At 44.0% G+C, this 12,588-nt stretch overlaps 1 protein-coding gene across 4 annotated transcripts in view; it reads right to left on the reverse strand.

Moving 5' to 3' along the window:
- Positions 1–12,588, reverse strand: part of CAB39L (calcium binding protein 39 like) — a 698,257-nt gene that overhangs the window by 585,121 nt on the left and 100,548 nt on the right. The window lies entirely within an intron of this gene.

The raw sequence follows: 12,588 nt of genomic DNA on the forward strand, positions 1-12,588 counted from the left end.
GAGACCTGCACTGGCTCCCCGTCAACAAGAGGATCACCTTCAAGCTCCTCACCCACGCACACAAAGCACTCCACAAATCCGGTCCAGCCTACCGGAACAGCCTACCTTCCACGCGGCCAAGACCTGGAACATCCTCCCAACCCAACTACGGCAGACCCAGGACCTGCTCAACTTCAGGAGGCTCCTCAAGACCTGGCTCTTCGAGCAGTAGCAGCAGCACCCCCCCCCCCACTCACCCCCCCCCCCTCAGCGCCTTGAGACCCTCACGGGTGTGTAGTGCGCTCTATTAAATACTGTGATGGATTGATTGACTGAAAGAATATAGCCTGAGGGCTCCGATGCCCAAGCATTGACTGTCTAGAACTAAATTACTGTTAAAATAAGAACTGTGGCTTTTAGCCATTCTAAGGTTGATAGGCTGCATTAGTTTATCATGTGTCCCTTCTCATAAAAATGTTTCTCAATCTTATTCAGTTGCAAGCTAAAAGCAGCATAGTACACTACAATAAAAAGAGGGTATTCTAAGCGTTGTCCTTTACGACTTTTCATCATTTGATATAAATTGTGTGTTCCAATCATATAAGTTGTCCACTAGCGATCTATGCAGACGGTAAAAATGTTAGTTACAGAGGCAAATACCCCACCTGTGAACGCTCACTACACTTACAACAATCATCCTGCTTCTTAAACATCTACATCTAATCTTAAAGTTTTTTAGTTTATGTAATTATTTTGAGATTTCAGCTCATGAGGAAATATTCAAATGCATCTTTCCTTCATCGTATCCCTTTAGAGCGGAATAAGGGTCTTAGAACTTCACTCACAGCAACATAAAGGTGGACAGAAACAAAGTGTACACAGAAAGTCTTCTTCCTCTCACCATATAATCTACATATCCAATAGGCAATTTTACACGCATTTCAACCAGATCGAAATTCCTTAATTAGGAATTTCATAAATTTAAGTTTATTGTGGGCTTTCACTGTATTTTTGGGGATAGTGTAGTCGATATTAAATCGGGGCCCATATGACATGTACAAAGGCATGTACAAAGGCATCATGTACTTGGCAACTCTGCTCCTCCTTGTCCCAACAAAGTTGGTATGTCCTGTTAAAATGAGGACAGCTTCATTTATCTTTAATTAGTTTTAAATGCCATTATTTGAAAGCTATCCCATTTCTCATACTTTAACCATCCCTAAAGGAGAATAAGCAAAAAATCTGAAATGTCGCCCACAAGCATAAACAATCTAAAGTGTGTAATACCAGAACTGTTGTCTGCTTCAATCAATGAAAAGGCAAGCAGTTTGACCAGAATGGAATAAAGAGACTCAAATACTTCCAATTTCCTCCAACAATCCAAAAATAAATAAGGTGTTTTCCTCCCAACTACATTAGCATTTCATTAAAATGTAGCAAATAAGATATTTTGTGGGTATATTGTTATACAGTGAACACCTTGGGTTAACTCCTTCTACCATCATTAGTGCAGGTATGAAGGTCATGAGAATTTGGCAGAAACCCCAAACTGCTGGGGCAGTAAAACTCACTAGAGATAATTAGACAATTATAGGAATCAGGTTGCACTCCTTTCTCCCTCTTGAATGTATGAGAAGACCAAGTTTTAATATAATACCTAATCAGGGCCGGACTGGCCGTAGCGGGCATCAGGCCTTTTCCCCGAGAGGCTGGAAGGATGGGGCCGATTTTGCAGTGGTTGGGGCTGTTTCTGTTATTGGAGACCAGTTTTGCAACAGTGCTGCTGGCTCCTCCCCAGTAATATTAATAATATTTACTCAGCAGTAATCACAGCCATAAAAGATACAAAGATAAAAATGCAATAACCTAGCCATTAAAACAATATATCATCACTGTGCAAGATCGCAGAGATACCTGTATATATATCAATCATGTCTCTAATTTCCTGATCTTAATACTGCTCTCAAAAAGTTTGTGATAACAAAAAGCGAGTGAACATTAGGCAAATGTTGCAAATGCAAAACGGCTATACACACATGCCAGAAACCCAATCCTTTTAAATAAGGTTTAAGATACAATCGCCTAGAATAGGTAAAATATTTACTGCTGTGGAGACCTGTTGTCGCAGCCACAGGGGCCTCTATCTTCTACACATAAAAAAAACTTGATGGGGTCGCCACTGAGTAAACCTATTATTTGCCATTGAATTTATGTCACAAATTGATTTGATGCACTGCTTATTTTAAAATTGAAATCACAGCGCCAAACACCGCCGTCACAACAGCCCGACACTTCCTGGTATTATCGCCACCCGAGCACCAATCACAGAAGGGGGCGGGAGGGGCTAAGGCTGACAAGTGCTACAAAAGCTGGTAGCAACACGGGAGCGATCACACTGACGGTGCCGCTGCTTGCGATAACCTGTGCTGCCGCTCTGTTCTTAAAACTATTATTTGCCATTGAATTTATGTCACAAATTGATTTGATGCACTGCTTATTTTAAAATTGAACTCACCGCGCCACAAACCGCTGTCACACATGCCCGTCTCACTTCCTAGCATAATCGCCACCTGAGCGCCAATCAGAGAAGTGGGGGAGGGGCTAAGGCTGACAAGGGCTACAAATGCTGGTAGCAACGCAGGAGCACAGTGGACGTCCGCAGAGGCAAGCCCGTCCGGGGCAAGAGGCAAGCTACTATGCTCAAATTACTTCCTACTTCACGTCCAAACTCAAATCTTTCCACTCAGACGAACTCGCTGCCGACTGGCGCGTTCTTGCTAATATTGCCAAGAACGGATAAAGGTAAAAAGATCCTCCTTCCCCGAAATCTACCATTGTACACACTCGAGTAAATGTACTAACCTCCAGGCTATCAACAAGATAAAGCCCCTAACAGTTATTTATCTAAACACCTGCTCCATGGTCAAACACCAACTAGATATACACAACTTGTTGGTGACCGAAAAACCAGATATCCTACTGCTCATAGAAACCTGGCTAACACAGGACTCCTCCCCGGACATCCTAGCAGCATTACCCAGCGACTTCTACATCCTCCAAGCCAACCGCCCTCAGGGCAAAACAGGGGAGGGGTTGGCAGCGATAGTCTACCAAGACTTGAAATTCTTAGCACTTACACCCCTCGACTTATCACAAGTAGACAACCTAGTAATTAAACTAGAATCCGACTCTGCCCCTCTAGTCTGTGTTCTACTCTACAGACCACCAAAAGAGTATGACGCAGTTCTCGCAGTCTCTGAGTGAACAGATGACACATTTCACAACAAACCACGCGGAAATATAACTGATTGGTGATTTCAACTACGGGTGTCAAACAAGAAGTCCCCTTTGGGCAAAATTACACAGCAGGCATACTTGCATAGACAGCACTAGATTCACAACGGAAAGATGAACAAAGAGGAAATGTAAAAATAAATTCTTTAAAAAGTATACAATTTATTCAGACAATTGTTAAATACATGATCCCACCCTATCATCAATACAATACTTATCAATAAGGAGATATAGATACATTTAGACAAACACAATAAAAACACAGAAATGGGAAACACAATAAGGAAAAATAATTCCTATTAGGACGAGGGAAAATGACCCAGGAGGTGGACCTCACTCAGCAGAACTAATAGACTTACTAAAGGGGCTTAAATTCAGTCAGCACATCACCACTGCTAATCACATCAAAGGGCATACATTAGACCAGGTCTGGTCTACCAACCTGACTATGACAAATCCAGATGTGATTACCTGTATCTGGTCCGACCACCATCTCATGAAATTTTCCATAAACAATCTTACCAAACCTAAAATTTCTCTACCTGACCCTGGGTCTTTTAGGAGCTGGAACACCATTGACAAATGTCAATTCCTAGAAACATTGACCAACTCAATCCCCATTAGCCAATCCTCTATGGATCAGAATGAGAAAACCCTGTCAGACTGGCTTCTGACAGCCAGCAATAAACATGCCCCTCTATGGAAAATACATCGAGCACGTCGCCACGAAGCCCAGAAATGGTTTTCCTCTAACTTAAAGGAATTAAAACTTGCTCTGCGTCAAGCGGAAAGGAAGTGGAGAAGCAAATACTCACCTGAGGACAAAAACACCTATCTAGCAGCCCTCAGAACTTACAAAACAAGCATTGGAAATGCAATAGGTCTCGGATTTATTTGAGTTAGAGCTAATGGCATTGTAAATGGCAATGTCTTTTAGCCATGTGTTATGGAGTGTATGCATGTGGTGTGTAGTGGAATTATGTGGGTTGGATTGGAATTGTTAGTTGTGGAATTGTGTGGCGTGAAATTGTGGGGTGTGGAGTGTATTTGTGTAGTGAAATGATGTGGCATGGTAGAATGTTGTGAGAAGTAATTATATGGTATTGAGTTTACTGGAATTGTGTGGAGTGGGATTGTGTGTTATTGAGTGTAATTATGTATAATGGTATTTTGTGTTGTGGAATGGTATGTGGGAGTTTAATTATGTGGTGTGCTGTAGAATTTTGTGGCATGATGTGGAATTCTGTAGTGTGGATTAGATGTATGTGGTGTGTTGTGTTATTGTGTTGTTGAGTTGAATTATGTGGATTGATGTCAAATTATATTGATTGGATTTGAAACAAGCACTGTGGTGGTGCCTTAATCTGCTCTTCTTAAAGTGGATTCATTAATGAACTGCAGTGGAGTGTCTCCGTCATCAAAGATTATACGTGGCTCTTTGAAGATTCAGTGAGGCTGAACATAACCTGCAAATGAATGACCAATCATCACCACGGTGGTGGTATGTAGAGGCTCACACAGTGTGGGCATTGGGGAAGGCTACTGTAGGCATTGGTATCTGGCCACGAGGATCTCTTTACACTGTTCTACCTTCAAAGTGAACACTGCTCGGAGCCTCAATCTGCTAGGATTTCACACCGGTCACCCATGTTAGACTTCAGAGCCGCGCCGTCAAACCATGAGTAGATGATTGTGTACAAAGGGCATTTCTACTCTTATAAAAATTATCTCTTCCTTTAATTTCAAGCTGAAACTTTCATCTTTTCAGAAGAACAGCCTCTGATCACACTCCACCTTTCCAAGTAGCCCCCACAACAACGTTCATAACGTGCTCGTAAACACTACAGAGACAGAGGCGTGTTTAACATTCCAACACCAGATGTTTGTAAAACATAAACCCTTAATCGCAAATTGGAAATCATATTTGCAAAATGCTTGAAATTAGGAATGATAATATATGCATGGAGAAAGAAAACACCAGATTGCTCTCAACAGCACAATTCACATTAATGGTAAAATGTGATACATCAGTCGGCAGCGTTTGTTACACATGTACCAAGTCCAAGCGGAAACCCGCGAGTCTCCTCTTCTCACAGAGGGCTCTGCAGCACAGTCCGTAACGGCTTCTTTGAAATGTGGCACTGAAAGCGATCGCTATAGAAAAACAATGCAACGGTCTCGCCTTTGCAAAAGTTAGAGCTATTGGCATTATAAAGGACAACATTTGTATGTATGTGTTGGTTTTGAAAGCAGATAAATAAATGGCATTGTCATTTACAATGCCAATAGCTTAATCTCTCGCAAATGCGAGACCTATTACATTTGCGCACACACACACACACAGAGCCCCACACACAGCCACACACACACAGAGCCAGACACACACACACAGCCACACACACAAAGCCAGACACACACAGACCCACACACACAGAGCCAGGCACACACACAGCCACACACACACACAGGGCCACACACACAGAGACACAGACACACACACACAGAGCCACAAACACACACAGAGCCACACACACACAGAGCCACACACACGCACAGAGCCAGACACGCACACAGAGGCAGACACACACACAGACACACACACAGACACACACACAGAGCCACACACACACACACACACACAGCCACACACTGAGCCACACACAGAGCCACACACACACAGAGCCCCACACAGAGCCACACACACAGAGAGCCACACACACAGAGAGCCACACACACACAGAGCCACACACACACACAGAGCCACACACACACACACACACACACAGAGCCACACACACACACAGAGCCACACACACACAGAGCCACACACACACAGCCATGTTCCTGCGATGGGCTACACGTGTGAGCTGCCTGACGGGTATAAATGAGCAAGGCTATTTGTGAAGGCGCCCCCATCCCTAACAACTGCAATCAGTCTCACAACAGTTCCCTTGGAAAAAATACATTTCATCGGCAAAATACATTTCAATGACTCCCTTCATTGCAATCTTTGAATATTTATCGGAGTAAACCGCTGTTCAGCAACTAGACGGCACCTTCTATTTATCCATTGGCTATGTTGGAGAAAGTCGCTTTCTGCATTCCTGACCAGGAAAAACATTGAAATATGACAGGAAGTCCGTTTTTATATATGTAAAACTGAGGAAAGACATAGCTATAATTCACGCTGGCATAATTGTATGGTAATCCTGGTTGCCAGCAATGTTAAATAGCAATATTTGCATGCATTTTTTTCTTTTCTTTTCTAAGAGTGCCTATTTCGGTGACATCCAGGTTCGGAAATTCATCGGGGAAACCCTTCCCACTCTAGGTCAAGTAGTGGAAGATTCACACGCTGTCAAAATTCTTTACGATTTTGAAATAATTCTGTGCAACGAAAATACAAAATCTACCGTACACGAGTCTTTTATAAAAAAAAACTCTCTACCGATTCCAATAAACAAATTGGTCCTAACAGTGAACCAAGCAACGCGCCTAGTGCTTCACAGGGGGCTATTTCACAATCACGTTCAAGCTTTAGGACAGAGACAGCAGAAGCATAATAGAACATTTCTTTTAAGCACAGTCACAACCTATCTGCCTGACAGTTATTTTCACGATCGCACTTCAAGATTCTTTCTTTAGAAAAGACGATTTAAAAAAAAATAACAACAGAGAACAAACATATTTTGCTTTTACGCTACACATAAACTTGGCTTTGCCCAGCCCCCAACCCATACCTTACTAGGGAAGTGACTTCAGATCCTTTGACATCAAGCACAGCTCCAAGACGGGGGGAGGGGACAGGAAAACAGAAATCGACAGAACCTGCTTCAAATCTGAGCTATTCTCTAGATCTGCTAAATGCCAAAGAAAATCACAAAGGTGCAAGACATTCCTAGCGGACAAAAACAGCGTAAGGCTGACTCTGTCATATAGACTTTCTGCATGTTATGTACAGCTCTCACAATGGCCATGTAGTCACCACACAGTCCCTGAACACTGCCTCGCGCAGCAGCTCGCCTCTGATGTGTGACAGGGCCACGGGCTGGAAGGGCCCATTGGACCTGGCGGCTTCGACCACCATTCTACTGCCGCCTTGTTACATGTCAACATTGAGAACCCAGCGGGAGCAGCGATGCGATAATCATCAGGGCGAGGAACCGGCCTCCATTTTAGTTTTTTTTAAAAGGACTGAAACCGAAGCTCTCCGCAGCTGGAGGGAACTGACTAGTTAGTGATGTCAGCAAGCAACGGAAAGCGGGATTGGCTGACGGCAGCGACTCAAAATGACACTAAAAACTGCAAATAGAAAAATATTCCTGATTGGCTGGGTAGGGCGCCCGTGTATGTGGGTTGCAAAGGGGCTATGTTTCAATCACCATTCACTTTAACGTTTAATCCGAGGCTTTTACGCTTTTCAGGTAGTGGGGCGTTAATTTTAAAACGGCCGTGCAAACAAGGAATACCTTGGCATATTGTCTTGGACAGTCTTTAATGTTCGTATATCCAGTGACAACTGGAAAGTCGTTTTTCGGTTTTGATAAAATAGTGTACACACATGCCCGTTCTTTAAACGGGTGGTACGCTGCTCATCCGTTTCGTGTGGCTCTCGGAGGCAGAAAAGGAAGGGGCCGCCGCCTGGGCTCTGGGCTGGAGCGCCGGAGTGCCCTGTCTGTTGTTTTGCCCGTGGACTGAAGAATAGGACGGGGGAGGGCGGGCGCTGGGGAAAGGTCCTGTAAAGAAAAAATGGCGGCGAGTGGTGGGCGCGCGCGCCACTGCCAGCATATGTCTTTAATTATTGAAGACATATGGGCTTTGGTGCGCGTAACAGACACCAATAGGCCATAGGCGGAGCTATGCGCCCACCTATGGCCTATTGCGTGTTCTGTTAAAAAACAGCACGCACCCAAATCCCAATGAAAATGGACCTAGGAAATAACACGCACAAGCTGTGTGGAATTTCCAGGTCCATTTTCAAAACCCTGAGAAAAGGACTTTGGCTGCGCGAACACTTCTGCGCAGTGTAAGCTAGGCTGAGACCTAAAAACTCTACTGACCACAAAGGCCGACTATTTTTCGTCTAAAATCATCACCTCCACAAACCGATCTAAGGATATCTTCTCAATAATCAATGAATTATCAAACCCTGATAGAGTGACTTTAAAAACTACACCTTTGCAACTCCTGTGCGACTCCCTGAACAACTTTTTCATTGACAAAATGAAAACCATTAAAGCAAGCATCCCCATATGCCCAAGGCCTACATGCTCAATTAAACCAAAAACCCACACAGGATAGAACAGATCCCTGCGATAAGTCAAGACGTTTTCACAGTCCTTTTGACCAAAGTCACATCCGGCTCTCCCAGGGACTGCGGTCCCCCGTGGATCTTAAGAGAAGCTTTTACTGCCTTCCCGGACCCAGCTATGGCCCTTTAAAACAAGTCGCTATCCCAGGGTTACGTACTTGACGCCTTAGAGGCGTTGGTTATTCCCCTCCTGAAAAAGCCAGGCGCTGATTCCGGATCTCTAGCCAATTACCGACCAATCTCACTGCTTCCTTACCTGGCTAAACTACTCGAAGCCCACATAGCCAAAAGCCTTTCTGCCTTTTTGGAAAAGTCTGATTATCTGGACTCACATCAAGCAGGGTTCCACCCAGCCCACTCCACAGAATCGGTGATACTGTCAGTTCTGGATATCCTGCAAGAGAAGGCAGACGGAGGATCCCCTCAAGCCCTGGTGCTGTAGGATCTCTCCGCTGCCTTCGACACGGTTGACCACAACATCTTGGTCGACCGCATCAAGAATGCAGGAATCCAAGCCTCAGCCCTTGAATGGATTAGCCCCCTTCTAACAAACCGATATCAGGCGGTTCGCCTAGGAAACTTCACAACCCCCAAAATTAAAAACACATGCGGTGTTCACCAGGGCTCCTCACTCTCTCTTCACTTGTTCAATTTATACCTCCTCCCTCTGATCCATGCCCTGAAAGAAAGAAAAGTCCAAACCAACTAAGCAGATGACTTCCAACTAGTATTCCCTATTAATAACTCCCATACCACTGTCCACGAATTCAAGATGACAATGCTGTTCATCCGCGACTGGATGTACAGCAACCACCTAAAGATAAATCCGGACAAAACGGAAGTGATCCTTACGGGAGGCTCACTGAACCCCTGGAGCTCCCACTTCTGGCCTAAAGATCTAGGACAGCCCCCCATAGGCATTCCGGCCTATCTCACTCACCGCCTCCAAATGGTTCAAAACCAGGCAGCCAGACTGATTTTTCAAGAAAACAGGCGCCAACATATTACCCCTTTTTTTAAGAAGTTACACTGGCTTCCAAAACCCAGAGATGCGCCTTCAAGGTGGGATGTATTATCTTTAAATCCCTGAATAGCAAAACCCCAAAACTCAACAGCAGCCTGATCGACAGGTACAATCCGACCCGCACTCTACGAACTGCTTATATGCATCTCCTGACCATACCTCCCTTTAGACTAAAACGCGTTGGTGGGACAAGGTTCGCCACTCTAGGCCCCAAATACTGGAACTCTCTACCCCTTGAGATCAGATCTTGCCTCTTGACCTTTCGCAAACTCCTAAAAACATGGTTATTTAGACAGGCATACTAGCAACGTCACAATCCAACACCATCAGAGCAGCGCCAACAAACCAACCTGGTTTACAAGCGCTCTGCAAATAAAGTTTAACATAACATAACATGGAACATATTTAATCTAAAACGAGTGATTAAAAATCTATCATGGGTGCTGGTTAAAATGGAGAGACAAGTCTCCAGGCCCTCTACTGATTTAACTATACCAAGTCCTCTTACCGTGGGTTTACTAAGCTCCAGGCCCTCACGGTCTGAAATGGCTTTTTTTTAAAACAAGTCTTTGATCAATGTTTTGTCCTGTTGCTTCATTGTGTAGTGTTTCATAAAAATGTCTGCTCTTCCCAGGGCCGAAAAAGTTTCTTTAACATACCTTAACCATGGGATTTTAAAAGCTTGGTCAAGTGAGAGGCAATCCAAAATTACTGCTCAATTAAAAGACGGCTCCTCATTGGACCAGACATTCACCCAACAACACAAGGGCTTAACCTTAACTAGGTCAGTTATATACTTGGTCCCTAGTTCCTCATAAACAAAGTAAGCGGGAGTTCCCTGAGGGACATTCAAAATCCGTCTTAAAAATAAATTTTGTGCTGTCTGTAATTTATCGACCATTGTGTACCCTAAACCTCACTGCAAACACAAGGAGATGATGGACGGAGCACTGAAACTTTTCAGACATTCACCCCCAGTCACAGATTAGGGTTGAATCCATCGTCGTTCTTTAGCTCACTTCACCACCTCAGTTCAGACCCAGATATATGCAAATCAGTCTTGACCTTGTGCCTCATGAGAATAGTCCATCCCAAAATGCAAAGCCAGGTTTTCCCTGAACCAGAAACAAGCATCCTGTACTGGGGTGAATGTATGACATTGTTCTGCATTCTGTCCATCAATTGTTCTTTTGGCATTTGTCACTCCGAGTGGGACGGGTGTGCCCAGACGTGCGCCCCGTGCTCTCCATGCCACTGGAGTCAAGTTATCCTGGCTGATGAGGGGTGAAACCCCAAAACCAGTCCTAGGTTGCTTGTTTTCAGTCCAGGGAGGACCTGGCCTGGCAGTTTGGGCTGGAAATGATTTGCATATGGCTGGGTCCAAACTGGAATGGCATGGTGAACAAAAAAACGATGGATTTAGGCCCAGATCTCTGTACTGGGGTGAATGTATGACATTGTACTGCATTCTGTCCATCAATTGTTCTTTTGCATTTGTCACCCTGAGTGGGAAGGGTATGCCCAGACGTGGGTCCCGTGCTCTCCATGCCACTGGAGTCAAGCTATCCTGGCTGATAAGGACTGAAACCCCGAAACCGGTCCTAGGATGCTTGTTTCCAGTCCAGGGAGGACCTGGCCTGGCAATTCGGGCTGGACTGTTCCCATTGGGCACAGAGTCAAGACTGATTTGCCTATGGCTGGGTCCAAACTGGAATGGCATGATAAGCAAATAAACGGTGGATTTAGGCCCAGATCTCTGTACTGGGGTGAATGTATGACATTGTTCTGCATTCTGTCCATCAAGTGTTCTTTATGCATTTGTCCCCCGAAACCATACAGCCATACAGGATCTTGGAGATACAGAAAGCCTGATATAATTTTAAAATCACCCCAGGAGACCATGTGCCTATTCGTTGTGCCTCCCCCAGTAACAAAAGCAGCTGGGAGGCTGGTTTGTCAAAATTGCCAGGACTGTTTTGGGTTCCCAGTCCGGACCTGTGCCTAAAGCTGGCTGATGAGCAAGCCTCTAAGCACTACTAGACGACTCTGTATTTATATGGGACTATTGACACAGATTTTGCCCTCTAGCTGAATGCGCTAGGACCAGCCATCCTCCCCCTATCTGTTGAGGGACTGGTTTGCATTGGCTGGAGAATATTCACACACTTGATCGGAAACATACCTGTTCATTTTCCATTCAGGCAGCTAGTTCTCTGGGGTGGCAGCAAGGCAACCTAGGTGCACTCCATAAACTGATTTAAATAAATTGGGAACTACAGTGAAATAAATAAATGACTAACTGAAAAACAAGTTCTGCCTGACTTCCCCCCTCATGGAGTGTGCTGTACTAATAAGTTAATAAATAAAATTAAAAAACCAGGAAAGGGTTCTAAAGGGTAGAGGAAATAAAACCAGTTGGACTGAAAATTGTGGGCTGGAAAAATGCAGGTTGAAAAGGACTAGCTTATTTACTCATCACTGACCAAAAAACGGTGGCTGGCAGAATGTTTTTTCCATTGTATGTATGCAAAATATACACCCAGCCAGGAATCACTAACCCTGAGAGAAACATGCAAATTTAAACAAATGAAAAAAGTTTAACAAGAAGGTAAAAACAATAAACATTCAAAAATACCCAAAAGAGAACTGAACGTAAAACATTTTGCTGTCAAAATCGTAATTCATAGAGCCTTGTTTGGAGGTATGGGAATTTAAGTAGCATGCTACAAGTGAACATGTTTCTAGGCACTGGGAACAGGGACACGCAACAAAGTTAACTTGTAAATGTAAATAAAGAGAACAATTAGTTACATAAAGAGCACGTGTTACCCACCAAAGGCGAATGAAATGTGCTTTTAAGTTTATTTTGCGCTTTGTGACACTCTCTCATCTGTCAAGTCAATCGAGATTAGCTTGTTAAAGAATTCAATGAATATCGGAAGCTAAATCTTATTGAAAATATGTTCAAACTTCAATTGTA

The sequence above is a fragment of the Lissotriton helveticus genome, chromosome 8 (genome assembly GCF_964261635.1).
Source record: "Lissotriton helveticus chromosome 8, aLisHel1.1, whole genome shotgun sequence".
Taxonomy (NCBI): domain Eukaryota; kingdom Metazoa; phylum Chordata; class Amphibia; order Caudata; family Salamandridae; genus Lissotriton; species Lissotriton helveticus.